We start from the raw sequence: 26,760 nt of genomic DNA on the forward strand, positions 1-26,760 counted from the left end.
AACTGAACTGAACACACAGCAAGTATAATAAGAGAACAAGGCAGCTTGTGAGTGTCCGAGGCTGTCCTGTCTCAGAGTTGGGTGGCATCCTTCTTCCCAGACAGTTCTTTGAATGCATTGAATGGCTTGGGAGTTGAGAAGTGTCCTCTGGGAAGAAAAGTTGGATTTGGTCCACAGTTGGGTTCAGAGACCTACAGACATGTTGTGGGGAAGGGCACGCCTGACTGCCCTGACTTCCAGTATGAAGCTGGAGAGGAAGAAGCAGCAGGATTAGGGAGGACAGGTGATCTAGGGTCAGGGTCACTCCTGGACCCATGGGAGCCCTCCCACCAGCAACAAGAAAAGGCCGCAGAGCAATGAATCACTGGAACACTTAGGGACTTAACATGACAGTTATTTTATTCCTATCACTGTGGTTCTGGGGCTTCACTGGAATCAGGGAGGTGTTTCTTGCTAAGGGCTTCTGATCTCCAATTTCCTAGGTTGCAGTCAGATGGTGGCTGTACCTGGAGTCAGCTTTTACGCTGACTGTTGGCCAACACTGCCTCTGGGGCTTTCTGCCAGAACACACCCCTCTGTGTGGCCAGGCTCCCTCACCATATGGCCTCTGGGTTCCAAGAGTGAGGCGGGGCTCAAGCCCTGCCCAGGCTTCTGAAGGCATGGGCATCCCCCACCGACATTCTGTTTGTTGGTCAGGCAGTTTCAGAGACCAGATTCCAGGAGAGGGGATCCAAAGCACCACCTCTGGGTGAAGGTGGGTCAAAGGACTTGGGGGCCACTTTTAAAAATGGAACACTGTCTTTTTTGAGTGTGAGATGTCTTTCCTGAGTTCCTTCTTCAATCCTCACAACTATTACGATTAGAACCAGGCGCACAAGAAAGTGAGACTCAGGGTTGCCCAAGATCACACAGCACTCCAGCTCCAAGGCCTGTGTGCTTAACCACTATTCTGTTGGATTCTCAATACCTAGGGAAAGAGGAGTCTTCAAGGGGCTGAGACTGGAGTGGGTGGGACCCCTGAGCAGTGGTTAAGCTGGGCACTGATGTGAATGTGACCACGCTGGCCCAGAAAGTTTCCTCAGCACTCAGGTTGCATATCACATGACCGAGCCTTTTCACTAGAAAGGGATTGGGGGCAGGAGAGATGTTGATGTGGGCTGGCCTGCCCATGGAGGCCTCTGTACCTTCTTCTGCTGGGCCTTGAAAGGCAGGAAGGATTTGAGCTGCGGGGGAAAATGGGAAAGAGCTATGCAAGTGTTCTTATCGGCTCTCTCAGGTTCCAGGCTTCAGCCTTCAAAAGGGAAGTCACTTTTCCTGATGCAGGCTGTTGGGGTCTCATGCTGAAAATAAGCTGTTTCTTCCTTATGTGTCTTCATTTGGGGGACACGTGATTTGCCAAAAAGACATTAAGTTCAAGTAAAATAGCTTTACCCTACTACACACAAAACTTATACAGGAGTTGAGTTATTACATGCTCCTGTCACAGAATGCAAAGAACTTTCCACAACAGGAAACCTCAGAGGCTTATTCTCTGAGTGTCTGTTGAAAAGAGCAGGGAGTCATTTGGGAGGGGAAAAAAAAATTGGAGTTCCACCTTAATTCTGGCATGATCATGTGGTTGGAAGGTCAAAACAAAAACCTACAGCCTTACTTTGTATTCAAAGTTCATCAGCAGAGATTGCATAAGACTCTCTGATCTGGTGGGTCAGGGCACCAAGGCTGGAGGGCCCTTGAGTTTATTTTGCGGTGAGGTTGCTGGGTTTCGGAATAAAGACCTATGCTTAGTGTGTAATTTCCTGCCCCGCTCTCTGCAGTGTCGGCAGGGTCTGCATCACCCAGCTGGTCTCGAGGGAGAGAGGATCTGTGGCCACAGTTTTCCAAAACCATCCAAATGGGGACCCAGAAAGAAGAGAGTTCAGAGGCCCATCAACCCTCTGAGGAAATCCTGGAAACCATTGTGATGAAAAGGTACTTTCTTCCTTAAAGGCAGAGAAATCTGTCAGTGGAACTGAGCCTGGAAGATTTGAGAAGGGCTTGGGCACTCCTCCCCGTGGTGAAGATAAAACAGATGTGTAGGGATGGTGGGGTTTTAGCCCCTGACCATCCAAAGGACCTGGGTTTCTTTTGCTTGGAATACACTTACACAGAGAGAGCAAGGCCAGCCTTCAAGTTCAAAGGTGACACATCCATTTCCAGCTAGCTACTTAAAATTTTTTTAACTCAAGAAATATATGCTAATTGCAGAAAAGGCGTAAAACTGCAGAAAAAAGCCACCTGTAATCCTAATACCAGAAATAATCACTGCTATTTTGGTATATTTCCAGACATTTTTCTAAGCGCATATATATTAATATACAAATGGTTATGTTCTGTTGTTCTTTTTCACATAACACTATACCACAAACACTATAACATAAACACAAACACACTATTATATAGTGTTTCACAAATACTAGGAAAGTTTTTCAAGTCAAGAAATACATTTCAATGATATTAAATGTCTAGTATTTCTTTACAGAGCTGTATTATTTCTTTAATGAATCTTCTACTAGGTCCTAGGCTTTGGTCTTCATTATTAATGTTGTTTATAATTTTTTGTTATAATAACCAATACTGTAGTGACTACTCTTACTTATTTCCTTAGGATATGCTCCAAAGAATGTAATTGCTGGGTCAAAGCTTATGGATATTTGTAAGGCTTTTGATACTACTACATCAGTCAGAATAGGCTAAATCTTGTTACACTCTGCCAAGCTCTGTGGCTTAACACAGTAAATATTTATTTCTCTCTTACGCTGCAGTTCAAAGTAGGTTATGTGGTTGGAAATGGAAGGAGCTCTGCCCTGTCATCTAGAACCAAGATTTGGTCATTTGATGGCTCTGCATTTGCCAGGACCTTGGAGTTCTTCCCTGGATGCTCTGATTTCAACCAATAGGCAAAGGGGTAGGAAGAGAGGGAAAGACATGGAGAATTGCACAGGTGGTTTTAGGTCCAGATTTGGAAGTGACTCTCATCACTTCCTTTGCAACTTTCCCTTTGTCCCGAACTCAGTCAAATGAACATTTCTAACTGCCAGGGAGGCTGGGAAATGTAGTCCTTGTGTGTGTCCAGGAGGAAAACATAAGAGTCCAATGAACACGGAGTATTGTCTCTGCCTCAAACTTGCCAACCAACCAAGTTCTTCCAGTGTATGTTTCTACCACAGGATATGAGATTTCCTATTTCTTTATATCCTCAATAATTAAGAGACATGGTTTATGTTTTAGATTTCGGGTGATTTGTGTGTGGCTTTGTTTTTTCTCTGCACCTGGTTCTCTCTTTGGAGATAATCTTGCTGCCTTGAGTGAGAGGCAGCCTGCATCCCTGTCCCCTAGGCTTGTTACTGAACCAAACCCGGGTCTGCTCACCCAAGTCAACCTACTGACAGCAGGTTGTGGTGAAGCCAAGTGCAGCATTCATTACAGGGCACCAAGCAAGATGTCTAGGGCAGCTAGTGCTCTGAACTCCCTGGTGGGTTTCAGGAAAGCATCTTTAAAATCCAGGGAAGGAGAGGAGTCACAGAGCATGGGAGCAGCTTGTGCACAGTTCTCTGATTCATTGATGATGTGATAACAGGGCAAGGTCCCATTATCAATCCCTAGGCGTCAGTAGGTCTGGGGGCTGTGTGCTCATGGTCATCAAGTATTTGATTTCTTCCATTTGGTGGGGATTTTAACATCTATAAAACAGCTCGGGAAATGTGTATCCGCTACTATGATCTAGGTACTTCAGAGAGGAGCTACAGCAGAGGATATGCGGGAGGGGTTCATCCTGGGAAGACCCCCACAGGGTCCTGCTCAGTTACAGTTATGGGTCTTTTTTTTTTTTTTCCCTTTTTTGGCTTGTTCTTTCTTCTTCCCTTCCTTACTGTAGAAAAAGGTATAGTGTGCAGGTGAAGACGACATGGGTGATCCATTCAGGGGACCTGCCCAAGCCTTGGCATCATGCCTGGCTCACTTGGGGGCACAGGGTAAAAATCAAAGCTCTGCATTTTCTGTGCCATCTTAGGTGTGTTCCAGCTTATGATACATTTTCACAGGGGAAAAAAAAAAAGTTAGAGAACGGAATTGGGAGGCAAAAACAACAGCCTGATGCTGACTTGGCACATGTACCTTGACCCAATCGTCCAGGGGCTTGTCCTGAGCACTCAGCATTTCACCAAGATAATCTTTCCCCAGTGAGTGGTGGAAATCAGGAGTAAACTGCTTAGAAATCACAGAGCAACGGCAATAAAATTGTGCAAAGCCTGTGCTTGTCTCTCTTCAAGTGAGCCCATGTTGCCAAACACCAGCACACAGCTGAGCTGTGGTTTCCTCCTTGTTTTGAAATTTGGTTTCCAGAGAGAATGCTCGTGAATGGCTTCTTGTTCACATCTCCCTCTGGGAAAGCTAGCTGGTGCCTGCTGGTTTTCTGGAGGAGCGAGGTTTCTGATGAGGTCTTTGCAGAGTCTTCACAAAGCATACTCGTCCAGTCCGTCCAGGGAACTGAGCACTTGGGCATCAGCAAGGCAGAGAAACACAACCCAAGCAAGTCACAGACCTCCCAGGCCAGCAAAGTTTCTGGGCCTCGGCATTCTGAAAAGCTGAGGACAAGTGTGTGTCTTCCAAGCTGCACATTCTGAACCCTTCCCCAAGAGGCAGCCATGGTCTCTGAGGGGAGATAAGAAGAGCTGGGGCTCCTAGGTGAGTGAGCCCCACCAACTGTAAGCCTGGCTTATGACCTAGAAATGGAAACAGGAAGTGGCTTAGAAATATAAAGAGTACAGCCAAGGCAGGGGTGCAGTAGAAGTCTCCTCAGGCCAGGAAGTGTGCTGTGAGCAGAGGTGAAGCCTGGCATCTTTTCTTTCTCTCTATTACCATGATGCCCTCTAGCATCATGGCAGGGCTGGGCTGCCTAGATATGGAATGGGATGTCTTTCTGGGGGTGGTGTACAGGAGTGGCAGAGGAGGGACAATTGTGGATCAGTGGTTTCTCTCCAAAGTGAACCATCTGTGGAATGCCACAGCCCCTGTCCACCTCATCTCTGCATGTGGATTTGAGTTACTGAGAGGAGTTTTGCTAAACCTTATAAATCTAAACTCTTAAGGTGCTTTCAGCAAGCACAATCAATCTGATGACTTTCAGTGATTCCTGGAGGGTTCTCTGGGTCCATGGGGGGAAGGATTTCTCTGCATTTGTGCCAAGAATCAAGTTCACTGTCATCCCTCGATTCTAAGGAGAGGAGCCAAGGAGAGGAGCCTGGGTGAGGAGGCTGCCCCTGCTCTGGGCATGGCCCTGGGCGATTCTGGTCACAGGTGGCTGATCCAGGTAGAGAGGAAGGTCCCACTCAGGGTTACTCCCTCTATAGAATTCCTCCCGAGGATCCCCTTGGGACCAGTTTCTCAAAGTGTGGTCCTTAGGCCACCAGTAGCAGATACGGAGGTAGAGGCAGGGGCTGTTAAAAATGCTAGTGCTCAAGTGGGATAGGATGCGGGTAAACCTATGGCTGATGCAGGTTGGTGTTTGGGAGAAACCAACACAATACTGTAAAAACAATTATCCTTCAGTTAAAAATAAATGAAATTTTTTTTTAAAAAAGGCTGGTGCTTGGCCACCTCTGCACATCTGCAGAGTCTCAATTTCTCAGAGAAAGTCCTAGAAATCTGTTTTTCCAGAAGCACACCCTTCCCCAGGTTGACCAACATGGTGAAATTTAAGAACCTTCCTTTATACCAATCCCAGTCTCTTTTATGGTCCTTTTCATGAAAATAGTGTTTCCCTTTTAAACTTTTGTGACCTCTGAAAATGAAATCTGAAGCAGAGGGATCTACTTACATAAGAAACGTCACCTGTGGTCTTAACTGCAGGTTTGGATTGCTGATTGTATCAGGGGATTTGAAGGAAACTAAGTTTTGGGGATCAGGCTGCCCGGATCTACTTCTGCACTCACTTGTTGCTATTAAAGGGGCCACTCAGTTTTTCCTTCTCTTCTCTTTCTTCAAGACAATGCACCTGCTGCCTTTGGAAGTTGTGTTCTTGGAGTCCTTTGGCATAGGGGCAACTGAAAGTAAATTTCTTCATGTTCCCTGGTGGAGCAGGAGTGCACCCATAGATGTTTCCACAGAGAAAACATGGACCCCCAAGGGAATGTCTAAAAGCCAAGGGCGACATGATGAAGGCGTCAGGAAAGCACCAGTTGCCCTTAGCATTGCTCACCCCGTGGTCTCCTCCAACTCTAGCCCTCTCAGAGCTCCTCTCGTATGAGTCTGTGGCTGGTAAAGCAGCTCTCTGGGGAAAACAAAACAAAACAAAACAAAAAAACAAACTCTAATTTGTAGTATTTGCCAATTTCCACAGTGTCAATACTCCCACCATGGCAGCGTTACTAATGGTTTAACAACTGGCTCACAAAATTCTTGAATATTTAATCAAAAGCCCTTGCAAACCAGAGGGAGACAGTAGCTAATCCTCTCAACTCTGCCCTAGAAAATCCCCACATCACACGAGGGGTGAATATCACTTTCGGCCTCTTAGTCAGAAGTGGCTGAAGGTCGCCCAGGCTGTGATGACTGAATTTCTTCGTGGTGAAAGTGGAAGGACAGGATTCAGTGGGGAATTCAAGTTGGAGATGAAGTCTGCATTTCTCCCTGGTGGCTCAAGAGTAAAGAATCCGCCAACAAAGCAGGAGACGGGTTCAGTCCCTGGGTTGGGAAGATCCCTTGGACAAGGGAATGGCAATCTAATTCAGTATTCTTGCCTGGGAAATCCCATGGACAGAGGAGCCTAGTGGGCAAAGTCCACAGGGTCGCAAGGATTTGGACAGGACTGAGCGACTGAACTCCTGCTGCATTGCTCCATCCTGGCCTCACCTCCCCCTGGGCTGGAGCCTTGGAGGGAGTCGTGTTCTTAGGGCTGCTCGTCAGTGGTCAACGTTATGGTCTCTCAGGGCTCCCACCTCTCTCTCTCTTTCTTGCTCTCTCCTTTAAAACCCTGCGCTCCTGTGCCAGAGCACAGACTGCTTGTCTCTTAATTGGACAGGTTTTAAATGGAGGGTTTGGAAGTCCTGCCATTGGCTGGGTCCTACCTTTTGGCTTGAGTGGTGGAGAAATGGACTCTTTCTCAAAAAGCCGGCCTCGGGAAGCCTCCCTATCTGAGACCTCAAGGCTGAACAGCCCAGCTGATGGTTCCTTGATTTTAAGGGAGTCTTGAGAATGGCAGGGGTGGGGCAGAGTTCTCACAAAGCTGAGTGTGAGCAAATGTGCCCACAGCCTATGGTGCCAGAGATCACACAAACCTTCCTTCCCCTTTTGAGCCTGGGGATGACGTCAGAGCAGACCGAAGGGAAGATGGTGACCTACTTTTCTTCTCCAAACACTGGGTAGCTGGCTACATTTTCAGATCTAAATCTCACCCACACTGCAGCAGTTTCTGTTCCCCTGCCCTCCTGGGCGTACTTCCGGCCAGAGCTGGCTTCCTAAAGCGGAGTTTGGTGTGGGAGTTCTCCTCAGAGAGGCTGGTCTGACAGCCTCAACCCCAACCCTCCCAGACCTCGACGTGCATGCTCAGGCTACCCAAATCCTGCTAGGTGGACAACGCAGGAGGAGCCAGTCTCCCCTGGTCTCAACCAGGGCAGTCAGTTAAAGAAGAGTCTCACTGGAACCAGCCTTGAGTCTGGGACCTCTCTAGTATTCTAATCACTCGATGGCAGTCAGTTAACAAATAGTTACTGAGAATCTATGAAGGGGTTCAGAACATGCCACCCTCAAAATATGCCACCTGTATTGATTGTTTTGAGCCGAAGTCACTTGAGAAACAGCAGATGCAGGAAGGGCTCTCTGACCTCCCCCTTTCTACCTAAAAGCGGGTCACAAAATCTTCCCCGAGAATGGTGACCTCTATGCACTAGGAAGAGAGAACATTCTTATCTTCAGAGACTAGGAGAGGCCCAAATGGAGCTGTACAAACAAACCCACTAAAATGACGCTTATCTTCCATTGGTTTCCTCTACCTATTTCCTAGTCAGTGGCCCACACTTCACTGCCCCATGCCTAAGCCCCTTTGTCTTGTCACATCCCCACAATGCATTGTTTTTGTTTAAATGGTGTATAAATTTCAGGGCCCAACAGCTTCTTCAGGTCTTCATTTTCCTTTTGAAAATTCCTCTGTAGATGTAAAAATAGCACATAAAATTGTATGCTTTTCTCCTGTTAATCTGTCTCATGTCAATTGAAGTCTTCAGTCCAGTTCCAGATCCTAATAGGGTGGAAGGAAGTTCTTCTTCCTCTACACCAACTTCCAAGATGATGGTGGGCAAGGCACAGCCCCTGCCCTCAGGGAGAGGACAGTCTAGTTTAGAGGGAGGGTGGTCCTTACATAAGTAACTTCAGCTAAAATTCAATGATGAATAGGAGGTAGAGGGCCTTGAAGGAGAAGCACAAGACGCAACAGAGACATGAGACAAGGAGGCTAATGCAGGCTGAGAAGTCTGGGGAGAGTTCCTTGAGTGAAGGAGGTTAAAGCTGAGACCTGAAGAATGATTCAAGGGCAATGGAACATGACATTGGAAGGGGAGATTCTGTGGGACATAAAGATTTTGTGCTTCAGGAGCATCCTTTTCTCAAGCATGTTCAGTTCAGTTCAGTCGCTCATTCGTGTCCGACTTTTTGCGACCCCATGAATCGCAGCACGCCAGGCCTCCCTGTCCATTACCAACTCCCGGGGTTCACCCAGACTCACATCTATCGAGTCATTGATGCCATCCAGCCATCTCCTCCTCTGTCGTCCCCTTCTCCTCCTGTTCCCAATCCCTCCCAGCATCAGAGTCTTTTCCAATGAGTCAACTCTTCACATGAGGTGGCCAAAGGACTGGAATTTCAGCTTTAGCATCATTCCTTCCAAAGAAATCCCAGGGCTGATCTCCTTCAGAATGGACTGGTTGGATCTCCTTGCAGTCTGAGGGACGCTCAAGAGTCTTCTCCAACACCACAGTTCAAAAGCATCAATTCTTCAGCGCTCAGCCTTCTTCACAGTCCATCTCTCACATCCATACATGACCACAGGAAAATCCATAGCCTTGACTAGACGGACCTTTGTTGGCAAAGTGATGTCTCTGCTTTTCAATATGCTATCTAGGTTGGACATAACTTTCCTTCCAAGGAGTAAGCGTCTTTTAATTTCATGGCTGCAGTCACCAACTGCAGTGATTTTGGAGCCCAAACAAATAAAGTCTGACACTGTTTCCACTGTTTCCCCATCTATTTCCCATGAAGTTATGGGACCAGATGCTATGATCTTCGTTTTCTGAATGTTGAGCTTTAAGCCAACTTTTTCATTCTCCACTTTCACTTTCATCAAGAGGCTTTTGAGTTCCTCTTCACTTTCTGCCATAAGGGTGGTGTCATCTGCATATCTGAGGTTATTGATATTTCTCCTGGCAATCTTGATTCCAGCTTGTGTTTCTTCCAGTCCAGCATTTCTCATGATGTACTCTGCATAGAAGTTAAATAAGCAGGGTGACAATATACAACCTTGACGTACTCCTTTTCCTATTTGGAACCAGTCTGTTGTTCCATGTCCAGTTCTAACTGTTGCTTCCTGACCTGCATACAGATTTCTCAAGAGGCAGATCAGGTGGTCTGGTATTCCCATCTCTTTCAGAATTTTCCAGAGTTTATTGTGATCCACACAGTCAAAGGCTTTGGCATAGTCAGTAAAGCAGAAATAGATGTTTTTCTGGAACTCTCTTGCTTTTTCCATGATCCAGCGGATGTTGGCAATTTGATCTCTGGTTCCTCTGCCTTTTCTAAAACCAGCTTGAACATCAGGAAGTTCACGGTTCACATATTGCTGAAGCCTGGCTTGGAGAATTTTGAGCATTACTTTACTAGCGTGTGAGATGAGTGCAATTGTGTGGTAGTTTGAGCATTCTTTGGCATTGCCTTTCTTTGGGATTGGAATGAAAACTGACCTTTTCCAGTCCTGTGGCCACTGCTGAGTTTTCCAAATATGCTGGCATATGGAGTGCAGCACTTTCACAGCATCATCTTTCAGGATTTGAAATAGCTCAACTGGAATTCCATCACCTTCACTAGCTTTGTTCGTAGTGGGAATTTAGATGATAACTGTCTTCCCTTCATATACAATGTGATGGTAGAAACCACTGTTGCTCTCCAACATTCTTTCCTCTTTTCTTAATAATACATTCCTAGTTTTTGTTTGGCACCCCACTCCAGTACTCTTGCCTGGAAAATCCCATGGACGGAGAAGCCTGGTAGGCTGCAGTTCATGGGGTCTGGAAAGTCGGACACAACTGAGCGACTTCACTTTCAGTTTCCTGCATTGGAGAAGGAAATGGCAACCCACTCCAGTGTTCTTGCCTGGAGAATCCCAGGGATGGGGGAACCTGGTTGGCTGCCGTCTGTGGGGTTGCACAGAGTTGGACACGACTGAAGCAACTTAGCAGCGGCAGTTTATTTAAAGTACATAGCTATCCAAAGAAAAAATTATATGACCACCTTACTAAGTTATTGCTAATGAGGTATAAGCAAAAGTAATGTGTGGAGTCTCTGAGGGGCCCTTCTCCTGTTGTCTGGAATCTGGATGTGATGGCTGGAGGCTGAGCAGCTAGCAGGGGCCAAGACGAGACATGTTACGGTTGAGGGTACAGAATCTTAAGTGCAGTTTGGTTTCCTAATGACCGCAGGATTGCCATACCAGCTCTATATTGTCTGTTGGCAGACTTCTTTTATGGATAGGAGAATTAAGGTCAATCTTTACAAAGCCTCTATTATTTGAGGATTCTCTATTGTACAGAGCCAAATATAATCCTAAGTAACAGACACAACTGCCTTTCAGCCTAATGAACAGACCATTTATATATATACCCACAAATTACTTAGTTTATAGGAAAGTCTATGATGATACTGTCTCTTTCCCAGCCCCCTTTATCCCCTTCCCATCCCCTTGTCTTCACCTTTCCCCCTGCACCTCCTCTTTCCTGACTCCCACACCAGAGTTGCCTGACCTCAGTGTTTCTGCCTCCACGACTAACAGGCTCACAGCCCAAAGGTCCTCGGAGCCCCTGCTGCCTTCCCCTCACAGCTGCCTGGCAAGCGTCCCACTGCAGAGAGGCCCGGGTGGGCCAGGGAAGTGGCTTCTCCTCCCCTTCCCAACGAGGTGTGAAGAGTGAGAATAAGCAGGCAAAGCTGATAACGTGCACTAACTGGGAGAAACCAGAAGAATGACTAATGAAACTTCCCTTTTCATGCTCTGCAGGCTTGAATTGGTCTGTTTGCCCTGCCTCTGGCTAACTGGGTCCAAGAAGTCATGATTCAAAGGGAGAAGGGCTGTGTGTCTGGTGATAAACACACCAGGGCTGTGTGGTGACAAACTCAGGGTCTGGCCAGGGTGAACGCAGACCTCCGCCCTCACCGTGAGGGGCAGATAAGTAAGGCCTCATGCGGGTTGAATTAGATCCCCTCCCCAATATATGTTGACGTCCTAAACCCCTGGTACCTCAGAATGTGACCTTATTTCAAGATAAGGTCTTTACAGGAGTAATAAGTTAAAATGAGGTCATTAGGATGGGCTCTAATCTAATGACTTGTGTCCTCATAAAAAGGGCAAATTTGCAGGCAGAGTGGACACAGGGAGAACACCACGTGGAGATGAAGTCAGAGATGGGGGAATTTCTACAAGCAAGGGAATTCCAAAGACTGTCAGCCACCCACCCGAAGCCCGGAGAGAGGCCTGGGGCTGATTCTCCCTCCCAGCCCTCAGTTTTCAATAAGCAATAATCACACTTTGGGTGAACGTCATTGGCCACTGTGACAGCTTCTCACAGCCTTCAGAGGAAACCAAGCCCGCTGACACTTTTATCACAGACTTCCAGCTTCCAGAAGTCTGAGATAATCCATTTCTGTTGTTTAAGCCACAGTTTGTGGTACTTCATTAGGGCAACCCTAGCCACTAACATGAGGTCCCTTTAAGTGCCAGCAACAGAGGAGTCTGGTGACAAGCACTGGTCTTAAGTGATTTCCCTGCTGCCTCTCATCGGGGTATGAAGACATTAAGGGCAGTTGGAGTCTCCTGGGTCATTCCGCTTGACAGAGACCCCAGCGAGTCCTCTCGCCCCTTCAGGCAGGCAGCCAGTGGCAGCCGCAGTAAGCTCTCAGAAGGGACTTCTCTGCTCTCCTCCTGGAGTCGCGTTACACAAGACTTCCCAGGGGAGAAGGGCTGACACTAACTGGCAAGGTCTGACTGTGAATATCTTATCTATCTGTCTATCTATCTATCATCTCTGCTATTTTTTTCATTTTCCTGGCAGAAAAATCAGTATCTAGATGGGTAAGAATATTTCAAGTTATGTAGTCTTTTCAGACCCACACTAAAATCTTTCTCTGTTGAATGATTCTGGTATGTGTACAAACACACAGAGGAAAAAAATTGTATGCGGCTTCCCCTGCCTCACTGTGCACACACACACACCCTTTGCTTTCCACTGGGGGATTGGAAGGCAGAAGGGATGGGGGAAGAGAAACATGCAAAGGCTCTGCAGAAGCAAGCCAGCCAGCCCAGCGACCACAGCTGGCTCCTCCCATCTGCCCCCTGGTACCACCTCTTATCCCCATAGTCTAGACTCAGGCTGCTTTGGGCACAGCGGGTATTGTGTGAAGCAGATGAGGACTTGTAGCTAGGAAGCATCTGTGTTGCTTCTTGTTCTGCTGATAGTCCTTTATATCTACCATATATGCCTCACCATAACCAGATGCTAACCCCATTTTTAAGAGGCTGAATCTGGGACTCAGCAATTCACCCCGGGGGAGCTGAATGAGAAGCCATGAGATGGGGCTGTGCCGTTGTGAAAAGTCCATTCTATGTCCATGGTGCACAGCACACTGGCTATTAAGGTCCCAGAAGTCTGTGCTAAGTGGGTACAGAGATTGTTTCCTGGGTAAGGAAATTTGTATTTCCTTTCTCGTTAATTCTACAGTAATGCTTTGGGTTGATTTTATAGCATTGGCTGCAGAGAAGATGATCATGATAATGAGGCAAAGGTGTGTGGAAATTGAGGGAAAGCCATTTGTAGAATACATATGGCGGCCTGCACTGTGCCAGGCTCGTGGTGAACACAATATGCGCCTTGATTTTAGGGGCTTAAAGTCTAAATAGGAAGATCAAACTAAACTCGTGTGAAACGAGTTGACAACTGATGTTTCTCTAAGCTCAAAGTGGCTTTATTCGGGATTTGCTGAGACCACCCTCTCTCTGTGGGAATGGAAATGGGTATGGATTGTAAGAGTCCAGGTGGTTGGCTCCAGAGGCCTGGCGAGTCTCCTCCACCCTGTCGTGGAAGGGCCCCGCCCTTTCTCGTGGTGTCTCCGCACTCTCCATGCATTTGGCCCCTGCCTCTCTCTCTAAGAAGTTCAGTTTCAATTCTCTCCTAATCTCAACTTACCCAAAGCTTCCACCTGCTCTGACTGTACCTCAAAGCATCTTTTGAGCCTTAACCACTATCCCAAGCAGTATATTCTTTCTGTATTTGGCAGTCGCCTGGTGGTTCTTTCTACATTTGATTGGGCCAGCTTCTAGGCCTCTGTGAGCCTGGATTTGATTATCCTTGGATCCGTTGCCATCCCTGGAAGTCCAGTCAGCTTTGGCCAGGAGTAGTGGATCACAAGACCACCTAAGGGTTATGTGCAGACAGACACCTAAAACAAATCCAGTATGGGGCCTTTTGATTATAAAGTCAACCAAAGGTCTTAGGAAAGAGAAAGCACTCTGAGCCAGAGAGAGTAGGCTTCCTGGGGCCATGACGTGGCTGGGGTTTCAACACATGGCATTTGAGTCATGAGAGGGAAACAGAAGGCTGAAGTGAGCGCTGTGGCAGATTGTAGCAGTGTTCACAATTATGTTCCCCTCCCTGCGGAGGGGTTCCCCTAGATGACAGCAGACTTGGCCATGTGATGCTTTTGCCAATAAAGTGTGAGTAAAATGGAATTATGTCATTTCTAGGCAAAAGATAACCGAACCATGGTTCTCCATGTTCTTGTTTCCCTTTGCTCTGGGAACACCACTGTCCCAGATAGGGAGGTCTCCATCAGCTTGGATCCCAGAATGAAACAACTTGGAGTAGAGCCAGAGCAAGGCCATGATGGATATATACGTAAGGTAAATAAGATATAACCCTTTGTTGTGTTAAGCCACTGAGATTTTAGGGTCATCTGTTACTTCAGTATAGCCTAGCCTAGACTGACTGATGTCAAAGATCAAGTTGTGTCAGATAAATGGGAGAGAGAGAGTTGGAGGTGAACAAGTAATAAGAAGTAGAGACAGGAATCCAGATATCAGAAAAGGAAGACTTAAGCAGGATAGCAAGAGAAGACCTGGAAAGAATCAACGGACTTCAAGAGTTGCCTCGAAGGAAGAGGTACAGGGTTTTGGTAACAGGTTGGAATAGGGAACACAGGAGAGTAAAGGGTAAATAAATACATAATCCTTTACTGACCAGCTTATCATAGTTGAGAGTTGGAAGCATTTCAAGAAAAAGATATCCTTTTTAAAAAATTTAAAGTAGGGTAGACATCTAGTTAGTAATCCCCAGTAGGCATTTCAGATTGGGGTCAAGGCTAGTTGGGCCAATGAGTTTTTAGAAACTGGTATTTTGATCTGTAAACATCACAGGTTATGAGAAATGGAACACAGATACCACATTTGTAGAGAGAAAGCAATACTAGATGGACAGAAGGAAGAGGAGGGACTAAACCCAAGATCTTCCAGAAGCATCACTCCATCAACTTAGGGATGTCTCAGGACTACTAAGTTGGCCCACCAGACATTTCTCATCATGTGGTGGAGCAGGGCTCTCAAGGAGGCCTGGCATGAGACCTCACATGGTGTGGAGCCCATGGCAAGGCCTCCCCTACTGACCCTCAGTCACTGGACTATAAATGTGGTGGAGCACAAATGATTAAATGGAATCCAGAGATTATTTTTCATTTTTCAAACCTCATTCACGTACATTGCCTCATTGATGTCTCAATAAAAAAAAAAAAAACCTCATAAAATATGTATTATCTCCGCAAAGCAGATGAAACAGAGGCTGGGGAGAAGTTAAGGAACTTTCGGAGGCAGGACTCAAGTGCCATGCTCTTGTTAGCACTCCACATCACCTCTGTGATTCCACCTCAGCCTCCCTCTGAGAGGGCCCGGAATCACAACACATACCCAGGAGCCCCCATTTGGCATCTTTGCAGAGTTTGGCTTGAGCACAGTTCAAGACAAGGGGCAAGAAACTGTGTGAAACAATCATTTCCGAGCTCTGAGGAGCTCTTCCTTTCCAGTGAGTTTGGTATCTGTTTAGCCTCTGTCCTTGGAAGCTTTCCAGAAGCAAGACCAGGACTATCTTTAATACTAAGAGGAAAGCATGGCTTTTGCATTGAGAAAGATTTGCATTGGTTTTGGGGGAAACTCCTAAAGCACATATTTGCATTTTCTCTTGCTTGGAGAGGTCACCCAAGAACTGGCCCCTCCTCAACTTTTCTATAGGATCTCCCTTTTAGTGGAATGGTCTTCCCAGATCCCTCAAACTCCAAAAGACTGCACCCAGAAGTTCCCATGGGGAGGTTCTCATGATGGTAACAGTGTGTGTGTAATTCTATTTTATGCTCCTTGAGAGCAGTTGTTGCCATGTGAGAAGCACAATGGCACCCATTGTTCTATTGGCGGAAACTGACTTCTGGCTCCCACTTCTTCATTTTCTTCTACTTCCTGGTCTCCTTTAGAAGACCAAGGAACAGCTGGACTGATGAGGTTGTTGGCTCACATATAATAGGTCCTAAGAACGCCTCCAGCCCTGCCGCAGCTGTACCAAATGAACTTGGCGCTATTTTGTACAGTAAGATGCCATGCCACTGCAGACCATGCACGGCCCACACCACTCTCTCTCATGGACCCGGGAGAGCCAGTCAGGCCCACCCCTATGGCTTGTCTGCTTCCAGCGTTGAATTGAAAGTCTTCCTTAAAGGAAGGTGACAACTACATTCTTGTTGGATCTTTAAAACAAGAAGCTAGGATGTTTCCCAGAAGCTCTGAATCTGTACTTCAAGGGCAAAAAAAATAAATAAATAAAATAAAAGCATTAACCTAGTTTAGCTATATTTTAGGAAATGAATGCTGGGCATTGGAAAACCCGTTTTGCTTTCAGCTCTAGGTTTTCTGGAGAGAAAACAAGACAAGGCTCACTTCTGAGCACACAGGATAGAATGCAGAGGATGGGGCCTGCTGCTTAAGAACCTGCAGTTTTGGACCCTTCAATGAGTAAGTTTGTCAGAAAGAGCACTTGTGACCATATTCTGCTGAATATATGCATTTGTAGGATGTCGTTTGCTCAGGCCCCTTTCAAAGAGCCTTTTCTCTTGGTAGCGTGTATAAGGCAGACAGGGTTAGACTGGTCCACCACGGGAGTGGATGGGGGTGGGGAGGCCATTTGGAATTCAGGCTCTATTTTTGTTGCAACCAAGACACCATTTCTATAGCTCTATCAGGTGTATACATAAGGCATCATCTGCAGTTAGCATTTGCAGTGGCTGCATACTCAAAACTGCTATAAAGAAAGTTGGAGCTTTCTAGCAGCCCATGAATTGAAATTCTTTCACTTTAGGCTTGGAAAGACACTTAGTTCTTTGCTCAGGAGGCTCTTGCCCCAGGCCTCCATGGAAGCTCCTTCTTTTTTTATTCCTAATTTGCCACAGTTTCATCTCTTAAAGTGGTAGAGGATAAGGTCTTGTTGACTGGTAAGCTGGAATTTGCCCTCATCTCTTTCTCCTAAAGGGAAAATTAAAACAACCAAGAAAAGAAGAAACAAAAAAAGCCCAGTGTTTTTATCCACTCCTGCATAACAAATTACTCTTGAACATAGCAGCTGAAGCAACAAACATTTATCATCTCACAGTTTCTGAGTTAGGAATTCAGGATGGTCTCTCATGAGATTGCAGTTCAGTGGTTGGCTGGGGACTGCAGTTATCTGAAGGCTCAACTGGGGAAGGATCTGCTTGGAAGCTCAGCCATATGCTTGTCAGCAGAACTTCATTCCTCACTGGTGGTTGGCCAGACTTCGGGGCCCCACGATATGAACATCTCATAGCCTGCCTGAGTGTCCTCATGACATTTCGCTTTTTTTCATTCCCCAAAGAACTGTTTTAATTTTAAAAAGCTTAAAAACACAATGACAATGAAGCACTGATTGTGCCTTAGGCACAATCCCAAATCAGTGCTGACTTAAAACTGTGTCCTCTCTTTCCAAGAAAGAGAAAGCAGAGGACAAAGTTCAGTCTACAGTGAGAAGGAAAAGAAAGAACAGAAAGAAACCAAAACGGTGCTTCCCAGCAGCTGAGATTATTCTTTGTTTTCAGACTGCACCCATGGAAATGCTTATTCTTCTTATATGAGTCTTTTCTTTACAACCTTTAATTTTTTAAAAACTGCTATCTACTGAACAAGAGATGCCACGTTTTCACTGACAGGACAGCCACTTCTGTGCAGTTTTTGCTTTTTCAGTGTGGGTCCTCCTTCTCTGAAAGTGTCAGTTCACTTCAGTTCAGTTCAGTCACTCAGTCCTGTCCAATTCTTTGCGACCCCATGAATCGCAGCACGCCAAGCCTCCCTGTCCATCACCAACTCCCGGAGTTCACTCAGACTCACGTCCATCGAGTCAGTGATGCCATTCAGCCATCTCATCCTCTGTCGTCCCCTTCTCCTCCTGCCCCCAATCCTTCCCAGCATCAGAGTCTTTTCCAATGAGTCAGCTCTTCGCATGAGGTGGCCAAAGTACTGGAGTTTCAGCTTTAGCATCTTTCCTTCCAAAGAAATCCCAGGGCTGATCTCCTTCAGAATGGACTGGTTGGATCTCCTTGCAGTTCAAGGGACTCCCAAGAGTCTTCTCCAACACCACAGTTCAAAAGCATCAATTCTTCAGTGCTCAGCCTTCTACACAGTCCAACTCTCACATCCATACATGACCACAGGAAAAACCATAGCCTTGACTAGATGGACCTTTGTTGGCAAGTAATGTCTCTGCTTTTCAATATGCTATCTAGGTTGGACATAACTTTCCTTCCAAGGAGTAAGCGTCTTTTAATTTCATGGCTGCAGTCACCAACTGCAGTGATTTTGGAGCCCAAACAAATAAAGTCTGACACTGTTTCCACTGTTTCCCCATCTATTTCCCATGAAGTGATGGGACCCGATGCCATGATCTTGGTTTTCTGAATGTTGAGCTTTAAGCCAACTTTTTCATTCTCCACTTTCACTTTCATCAAGAGGCTTTTGAGTTCCTCGTCACTTTCTGCCATAAGGGTGGTGTCATCTGCATATCTGAGGTGATTGATATTTCTCCTGGCAATCTTGATTCCAGCTTGTGTTTCTTCCAGTCCAGCATTTCTCATGATGTACTCTGCATAGAAGTTAAATAAGCAGGGTGACAATATACAGCCTTGACGAACTCCTTTTCCTATTTGGAAGCAGTCTGTCGTTCCATGTCCAGTTCTAACTGTTGCTTCCTGACCTGCATACAGATTTCTCAAGAGGCAGATCAGGTGGTCTGGTATTCCCATCTCTTTCAGAATTTTCCAGAGTTTATTGTGATCCACACAGTCAAAGGCTTTGGCATAGTCAATAAAGCAGAAATAGATGTTTTTCTGGAACTCTCTTGCTTTTTCCATGATCCAGCAGATGTTCGCAATTTGATCTCTGGTTCCTCTGCCTTTTCTAAAACCAGCTTGAACATCAGGAAGTTCACGGTTCACATATTGCTGAAGCCTGACTTGGAGAATTTTGAGCATTACTTTACTAGCATGTGAGATGAGTGCGATTGTGCGGTAGTTTGAGCATTCTTTGGCATTGCCTGAAAGTGTAGTGAGCGCAAATTGACACCTGCAGGGCCCAAAGCCCCAGAACTCTTTTCAGCTCCATCTGTAGAGCAAGGTGAAGGATTTGCCGCATTTGTGCTTCAAAGATACAGCTCACGTTGGTTGTCCTTCTCAGTTGGCAAACTGTTCACAACAAAAGCAGACTTGATCCTCTCTATGTGATGGCAAAATTTGATGTCAGGGCTCAATTTTAAGTTCATATACTTAAAATTTTTTCAAGATTTATTTATTGTATTTTTGGCTGTGCTAGGTCTTTTTGCTGCATGGGCTTTTTTCTAGTTGCAGCAAGCAGGGACTACCCTCTAGTTGCAGTGTGCAGGGGGAGCATGGATTCTAGGGTGTGCAGGGCTCAGTAGTTGCAGCTCCTGGGCTCTAGAGCGCAGGCTCAATAGTTGTAGCACACAGGCTTAGTTACTCTGCAGCATGTGGGATCTTCCCAGATCAGCAATGGAACCCATGTCTCCTGAATTGGCAAGTGGATTCTTTATCACTGAGTTACTAGGGAAGCCCAGTCCTTTTACTCTTGAATGATGGTAAGGGTAAGGAGCAACAGGGCTTGCCCATCAATTTCCTGGTCTAGTAATGTGGCAGCTGACTTCCCCCAGAGCAACTGATAGAAGAGAGAGAGGAAGAGAGAGCCCAAGGTAGAAGCCACCATATTTTATAACTTAATCCCAGCAGTGACAACCCATCTCATCTGCTATACTCTTTTATCAACTAGTCAAGTGTCTTTCGTAAGTCTGCATCTCTGCTCTTCATCTCTGGGTCCTTTCTGTAAAGTCAAGTGTTTGAACTAACATAGTCTTTAAGTTTTGTAAAGTCTGTGATTCTAGTCATTTGAGGTTAGTGAAGAAGAGAGCGAAGAAGGGAAAGAGGAGGAAGAGAAAGGAACTTGGGTCTTGTGAAACAACCCCAGGACTTAAGCCCTGGAGCTGACTCTAGGCCCAGGGTGGATGCAAGTCCTACCGTTTGCTGAGCAAGGAAATGGGAATGGGAGGCTCTGATCTGATAGCTACTACCCTGTTTCCCTGACATATTTCTGTGCAAGAGCCAAACAGAACTAACCAAGGCTACTCTGCTCCTGGAGAGAGAGCTCCCCCAGTTTCCAGAGCTGGTAATGGTTTGCATATAAATAGATGATGCTTCTTTAGTGTGTAAATGTGTTTCAGAGGGGAGTGCAGCCACCCCAGTACCTGTCTCCTGGGGAGAAGCTCTTGAGACCATCCTTGCGTCTTATTTCACATCCTGCCCAGCCATTTCAGACTATTCTACCATAGGTGATGGAGCCACTGAACTCTGGGGAGCATGTCGCCCAGTAGGCAATGGGGTATCTTGATGTGGGAAGGCTTCCAGCTTTTCACCATTGAGTACTAGGTTAGCTGGGCTTGTCATAAATAGCTTTTATTATGTTGAGACAGATGTTCCCTCTGTACCCATTTTGGGTTTTGTCATGAATGGATGTTTAATTTTATAAAATGCTTTTCCACATCTATTGAGATGATCATGTGGTTTTTGTCTTTTCTTTAGTTGATGTGGTGTATCATATTGATTTGTATCTGTTGAACCATACTGTGACCCTAGGATGAATCCAACTTGATCATAGTATGTCATCCTTTTTATGTATTGTTGTATTTGTTTTGCTAATATTGGGTTGGCCAAAAAGTTCATTTGGGTTTTTCCGTAACAGTTTCTGGGAAACCCCATATTTTTTTGTGACTGGAAATCTTGATGTGAAAGTGTCCTTGAAAGTCTCTGATGGGGCTGGTCCTGCTGAAAGAGCAGGGCTAGGCTTCACTAATTGTCAACTAACCTTTCTTTGGGTTCAGCACAAGAAAATAACAGTTTCTCAGAACCAGATACACGACCTTTTGCAATTTTTGAGCTGAAAGACATGTTCTCAGAGGTGAATTATCTACTTCAGTGACTGTCTTGGGCATTCTCTGGAAGCTCCCAGGCTGCATGATTACCCATGTAATTTCTTGGCATGGGTGGTGACGCTTGAGTCATTCCAGGAAACATCCCAGGTGTTTATTCCCAAATGCCGAGTTTTATTCCTCAAGTTTTGAGCTGTTCCTTCAGGAAAGCTTCCAGTTTTGTGGTTCTCATTATAAAACCAGAAAATTTAATTGCTTCAGGAAGTCCCCAGAGCTGAGTGGAAAGTGTCTAAGACTGTCAGACCCTCAAGCAGAGCATCTATTCTTCTCCAGAGCTGGGGCCAAGCAGAGGAGCAGTTGGGATCTGGTTAAGCCAAAGAGACTAAATGCTAAGTCCTCAGCAAGCTATCTGAGACAAATTAGGAAAGCCTGTTTGGAAAGAAAGAGCATTATCTAAAGAGCCAGGCTATAATATCAGGAGTTGCATTCTACTACACTGAGAACATCCCTCCCGACATTTCAGACAAAAGGTCTGGAGCTGTCTGCTGCCATTTTAATTGACTTGGGATAAAGTAAATATTGTGTCTCTGCATCATGAGTCATATGGCTCTGTTCCTTGGACCAGAGCCACCCTAGTGGAGACCCGTTTCCCAACCCTGGATAGAGCTCTCTAGGACAGAGACTCTTCAGCTGGCCAAGCTCCTCCCAGATTCAACACGCACCTTCTTTCCTTCTTCCGTTCTCTTCCCTTTCCTTGTCATGCCTCCTTTGGTCTCAAAAGGCCAATAAGTATATTCCAGATTTGGGGATTTGGAACATTCTTAAAACAAGAATCTGAGACATAAATGGGGTCTCATAGGTTATCTAGTTCAACTTCTCCTCTAATTAGGAAATCTTCAAAGATCTGGCCTCTGGGAGACACTTTGTGACAGTCACAAAGCAGTCCATTCTCTGGGTGGCTCTAGTCTGGCAGAATCTATTTGCATACTGACTTTCTTAAGCTGAAGTCTCTCTAACACTCATATTGACTCTTACTTTACCTTCTAGGGCAATCTAGACTATAGCAACTTCTCCTGCATAGCAGCCTTTCAAATGTTCGAAGAAAATATCTAGGAAGCAGGGTGACCAGAACATAAAATCTGGATCTGGATGAGTCCCGGGTCTGCTGCTGTTGGTTGTGTGTGTGATTTTGAGGAAGTCCCTTAACCTTATCTGCAAATGGGGTTGGTCCCCACTGGATAGAGTGGTGTGCTGGAACCAGAGTGTGTCTCCTCTTTCCTCTTTGCCCCGTGATCTCATGCTGGGTGCTTAAAATGAGCCACAGTGGGATTATTTACACCATAAACATTGGCAAATGCTATAAATTGGGACTTCTTATTGGCTTATGTTTTGTTTTACCAACATATCACTGATCATCTCTCAACTTAGTGGTAAGAATCAATTAAGATAGTGCATGTAAATATCCTGTGTGAACTATAAAGTCTATAGAAATAATAAAGATTATTTATCTTGATAGACTGTTACAAAATAGCCCCCAATGAATCACGCTCCTGAAATCATACTGCTGCATGGCCCATTTCCACATTATATCTGGGCTGCTCTCATGATGTGCTTGGTTCAGTACCAATGTGACAAAAATTTCAGTCCTGGGCATTCAAAGCTTTGCAGCATCCACTTTTACCATCTTGCTGTCCTGAGAAGTCATGAAGCCTGGGCTAGCCTCCCTGAGGATGAGAGGCCATGTGGAGAAGGAAGATGAACGAGCATGCTGGGGACAAGGGTGCGGCCAGTCCAATCATCTCATTGAAGGAGACAGACATGTCAATGAAGCAATCACGGCTCCTTCAGCCCCAGTAATCTGCCAGCTGGCTGCGAATGCATCAGTGAGCCCAGCCCACGCCACTGCACCACATGGGGTAGAGAAAACCTCTCCAACCCAGACTGCAGAATTGTGAGCAAATGACTGGCCGTTGTTGGTTTAAGACACCAAGTTTTAGGTGTGGTTTCTACACAGTGATAGATGACTTATTATAGTTATTATCCCATCAGGGCCCTCCAGGTCTTCTCTTGTCCAAGTCAGACTTTCCCAGCTCTCTGCCTCGTCGTCTGGCTGGGCTCCATTCGCTGGTCCTGGGGTGGACATGGTGCAGGCTCCCAGTATTCTGACCGTGCAGAGGCTGGGCGGTCCGCTCTCTGTTCTGGATCCTAGATAATCATCACAGCCAGAGGGTGAGCCAGAGCTCCTGGCGCTCGAAGCTCACTCTGTGAGCTCATTCTTAGCCTTTGCAGTCAACCCAAGCCCCCAGGCTGTGAAACTACACTCTCCTATCCTGACATCTTAAAAAAAAAACAAAATTAAGTACTCGGTTTATAGTCATCACCATTAAACTGACTGTTTCACTTTCAACGTTGTTCTTTCAATCTTTCAAAATCTGGGCTCCAGTTTGATTTTAAATTTTTCCATGACTATAGCATTTCCTTCCATGCACGCATTCACCCCCACACCCAAACACACACACATCCAGATGCCCATACATCAAACACACACAAAAGCACATGTGCATAACAAGGCAGAAACTCACTGCAGTGTTCACAGCAGCTGCCAGGTCTTCCTAATAGTCACGACGCTTCACAGCCAGCCTTCTGCCCACTTTTCAGTCTCATTTTCTTGTCACTCCTTTTTTCAGTAGCTGAAACTCTTGACTGTGGCATTAAACAAGCAGGGGTTATTTTTCTCAGACGACAAGAAGGTCAGAGACAGGGCATCCAGGACTAGAGCAGAGGCCCCGTGGTGTCATCAGGGATCAGGCTTCTGTGGCCCTTTTGTGCCATCCTACATGACATCCTCGTGGTTTCCGGATGGCTGATCCACCCCAAACTGTTGCATATGGGATCCAGGCAGGAATGAGACAGGAAGGGGAAAGGCAAATGGCCAGGGACACAGAGCCTATTCCCTTTTACTGAGAAAATGACAGCTCTTCTAGAGGCCCTGCCCAGGAGACATCTAGTTACATTCATAGGCCCAAACCGGGTCACATGGTCAGCCCAGCTATGAGGGCATCTGGGAAGGTGAATACTTGTACCTGGGCACATCGCCACCCTGAAAAAAAAAAAAAAAGAACTAGGGTTCTGTCAATAAGAGAGAAGTGGAGAATGAATAATGAGTTGGGACATAGCAGGGTTTGCCACATTCTCCCACACATACTATGAGTTGTCATCTTCGTGTGCCAGACACATGCCAAGTTTATTGAAATGAAGTTATAGAAAATGAGAAGATATGGCAAATTGCAAAAAATAGCCCTAAATTCCTCCCATTCCTATGTAGACAACTTTTTCCAACAAGTCCGGAGCTGGTCCTGTGACTGACTTTGACCAGTCGGATGTAGCAAGAGAGGTGCTGTGACTTCTTGACTCATACCTTGAGGCTTGTCAGCTTTTATTCTCACCCCCCTAGAACTCAGTTCTACAGACAAGCTAGACAATCTTGTTCAAATTCTAGTTCTACCTCTTAATAGCTGTGTGGCCTTGGGAAAGCAGCTTAACTTATCTGTACCTCAGTTTCTTCATTTGTATCAGAGGCAGTCATGGAACCTAAATCATAGGCTTTCTTTAAAAAACAGGATTCAGTAAGTTACTATCTGTGACCTGCTTAGAACAATGACCAGCTACTTAAGTGCTGGATTCCAAAGACAACATCTTGCAGCTCTGAGGCACACGCCCCATGTGGGGCCAACATTCTTTACTAGGTTTGATTTTCAGAAGTAGAGAAAAGAAACTCTTTTTTTTCTACTAGGATTTCTAAATTGAAGTTTCTGGTGGCCATGATCCTCACCACATGGCCAGGGCATCTCTGCTGAAAGAGAATGAGGGCAACAGACAAGGATATGTGGAAACAAGCAAAATGAGGAGCAGGGGAGAGTCCTGTGGGCTGGAATGGCCATTCCTGTGGCTCCTGCTGTTCTTAGGTGCAAATCCAAGGGTTGCAAATTCAAATGCCAACAGGAGCCTGGAGATCCAGTGTGGAAAAATCACTTGGTGGCAAAGGGCACATTGAGAAATCTCCCTCTACTGTAAAAAAAACAGCGGCGTGAGTTCAGGATCGATAGCACCTGGCTGTGTGTGAGGGACGACATGGGCATAGAGGCGACTTCAGAAATCATTGCCCTACCCCCCTCCCATTCTGTGTAACCAGCACAGACAATTTTGCCACAAGAACCCAGTTTAGAATATCTTTTGATTTTTTTTTCCTCCAAAAGAAGCTATAAATCTGTGACTCTCCAGTCTATTAACACTGGATCAAACTTTTTTTACAATATTGTGCCACACATCTGCAAGCGAACATGTCCCCAGGTTTGCCAGTTGTCACCATAGTGGTTCAGTCCTGGCGTCTCCCCACAGAATCTGAACAGAACCAACGTCCTGGCACTTCAGGTCTGGGTCCAACCTCTGGCAAATGGCTCCACTTGAATGTCAAAGCTGGCTCTGTGTAAAAGGATTTCCCCCCAAGTCTGGTAGATCAATACATTCCTCACCACTGTCCTAAGCTCCTCTCTTTGGCTTCTTCCCCGCTTTCTGTTTGGGGGCAGAGGTTGTGGTACTGATGGAGGAGGCCTGCCCACAAAAGATAAAGCCACAGCAGTTGGATACTCTAGTGTGGCTTGGGTTTTCATAGCTCCTATAGCTGGAACCTGGGTGCCCAGGGTCTGCAGCAGGAACACTCATGGCCAACCTGGCAAGTGACAGAGAGGGAGGGTCTTCTCGAAGTCTCTGCAGCAGCCCATGGTGGTAACCATCGGAGAGCTCTGCTTCTGTGTAGCTGAATCATCAACTCTGCTCTGCTGAAGCATCGCCACTTAGAACCAGACACAGTAGGGAGATATGGCTACTTCAGTGTGGGCAAAGCAAGGAGGGATGTGGGGCTCTCCTTGGAAGGCTCTTCTCCTGGGAATCAGGAAGAGAACCTTTTGTACCTTCTAGCTATTGTTGGTGCAGACAGAAAAGAATCAAAAGGTAGTTCTCCAAGAAATACTCCAAAGGTTTTAGAGACAGGAGTTGTTTCCATGTGAAAATAAAAAGAGATCCTCAGACTCCTTTCAGAGTAAAATTAGATGGGAGAGGAAGCAAAGGAGATGAGCAGTTAACTCCCCTTCCCCACTGGGAGAATCTGGAGAGGCTGTATTGGATGCAGCTTCTAGACTCTTCCCTTGAAGACCTAGCAGCATCTCTGTCCAGGGGACACACATTTGACTTCGTTCAGCTGGTGACTCTGGGGGTGGGGGATGGCCCAGTAACTGAGAGGCCAGATGTCTCTCTCTTTTTTTAATATACCAGTAATACATTATTAAATTATTTATTTATTTCTTTGTCCATTGGGCTGCCCTGGGTCTTGGTTGCTGTGCACAGGCTTCTCTCTAGTTATGGCGGGCGGCGGCTATTCTTCTTGCGGTGCATATCCCATGTGCCCTGTGTTGCCAGGTGAATTCTTAACCACTGGACCACCAGGCAGGTCCAAGGCCAGATATTTCTGAGTGGTCTCACCAAGGCTGACTTCCTGTCGTTCATCAGACTAAAGAGTTTCTGGGATTTGAAATGAGGTTTGCGAATGTTGAGCCCAGAAGAGAGAGATTAAGGCTGAGTTTGGAACCCTCTAAGGTTTTACTCGAATTTAGAATCAGCAAGGATATTAGCACCTGGGAAGCAGGCTGCTCCTTGGCTCCCTCCTCTCCTCTTATCTGTCTAATTCCTTCACACCGAGCCTGGCTGCTCAGAGAATGCTGCTGGCCTGAACTGGAGTCAGGGGCACAAGAAATGAATGCATTTGTTCATCTCTTGGTTCATTCAGGGCTTCTGCGTGCTGAGCACGGTGCTGCTGGAGTAGTTTCAGGCCCCCAGTGGGAATTCCATGTGAAGGGAACTCCTGGAGTTGTGCCACTCAGCACAG

General features: G+C 46.1%; 1 long non-coding RNA gene across 1 annotated transcript in view; it reads left to right on the top strand.

Annotated features, from left to right (window-relative positions):
• The first annotated feature begins 424 nt into the window (after positions 1 to 424).
• LOC138989529 (uncharacterized) overlaps positions 425 to 26,760 on the top strand; it is a 162,680-nt gene continuing 136,344 nt past the window's right edge. Inside the window, exon 1 of the long non-coding RNA XR_011465820.1 lies at positions 425 to 1,968. This is a non-coding gene — a long non-coding RNA (uncharacterized lncRNA). The remainder of the gene's footprint in view (positions 1,969 to 26,760) is intronic.

The sequence above is a fragment of the Bos mutus genome, chromosome 10, assembly GCF_027580195.1.
Source record: "Bos mutus isolate GX-2022 chromosome 10, NWIPB_WYAK_1.1, whole genome shotgun sequence".
In the NCBI taxonomy this organism is placed as follows: domain Eukaryota; kingdom Metazoa; phylum Chordata; class Mammalia; order Artiodactyla; family Bovidae; genus Bos; species Bos mutus.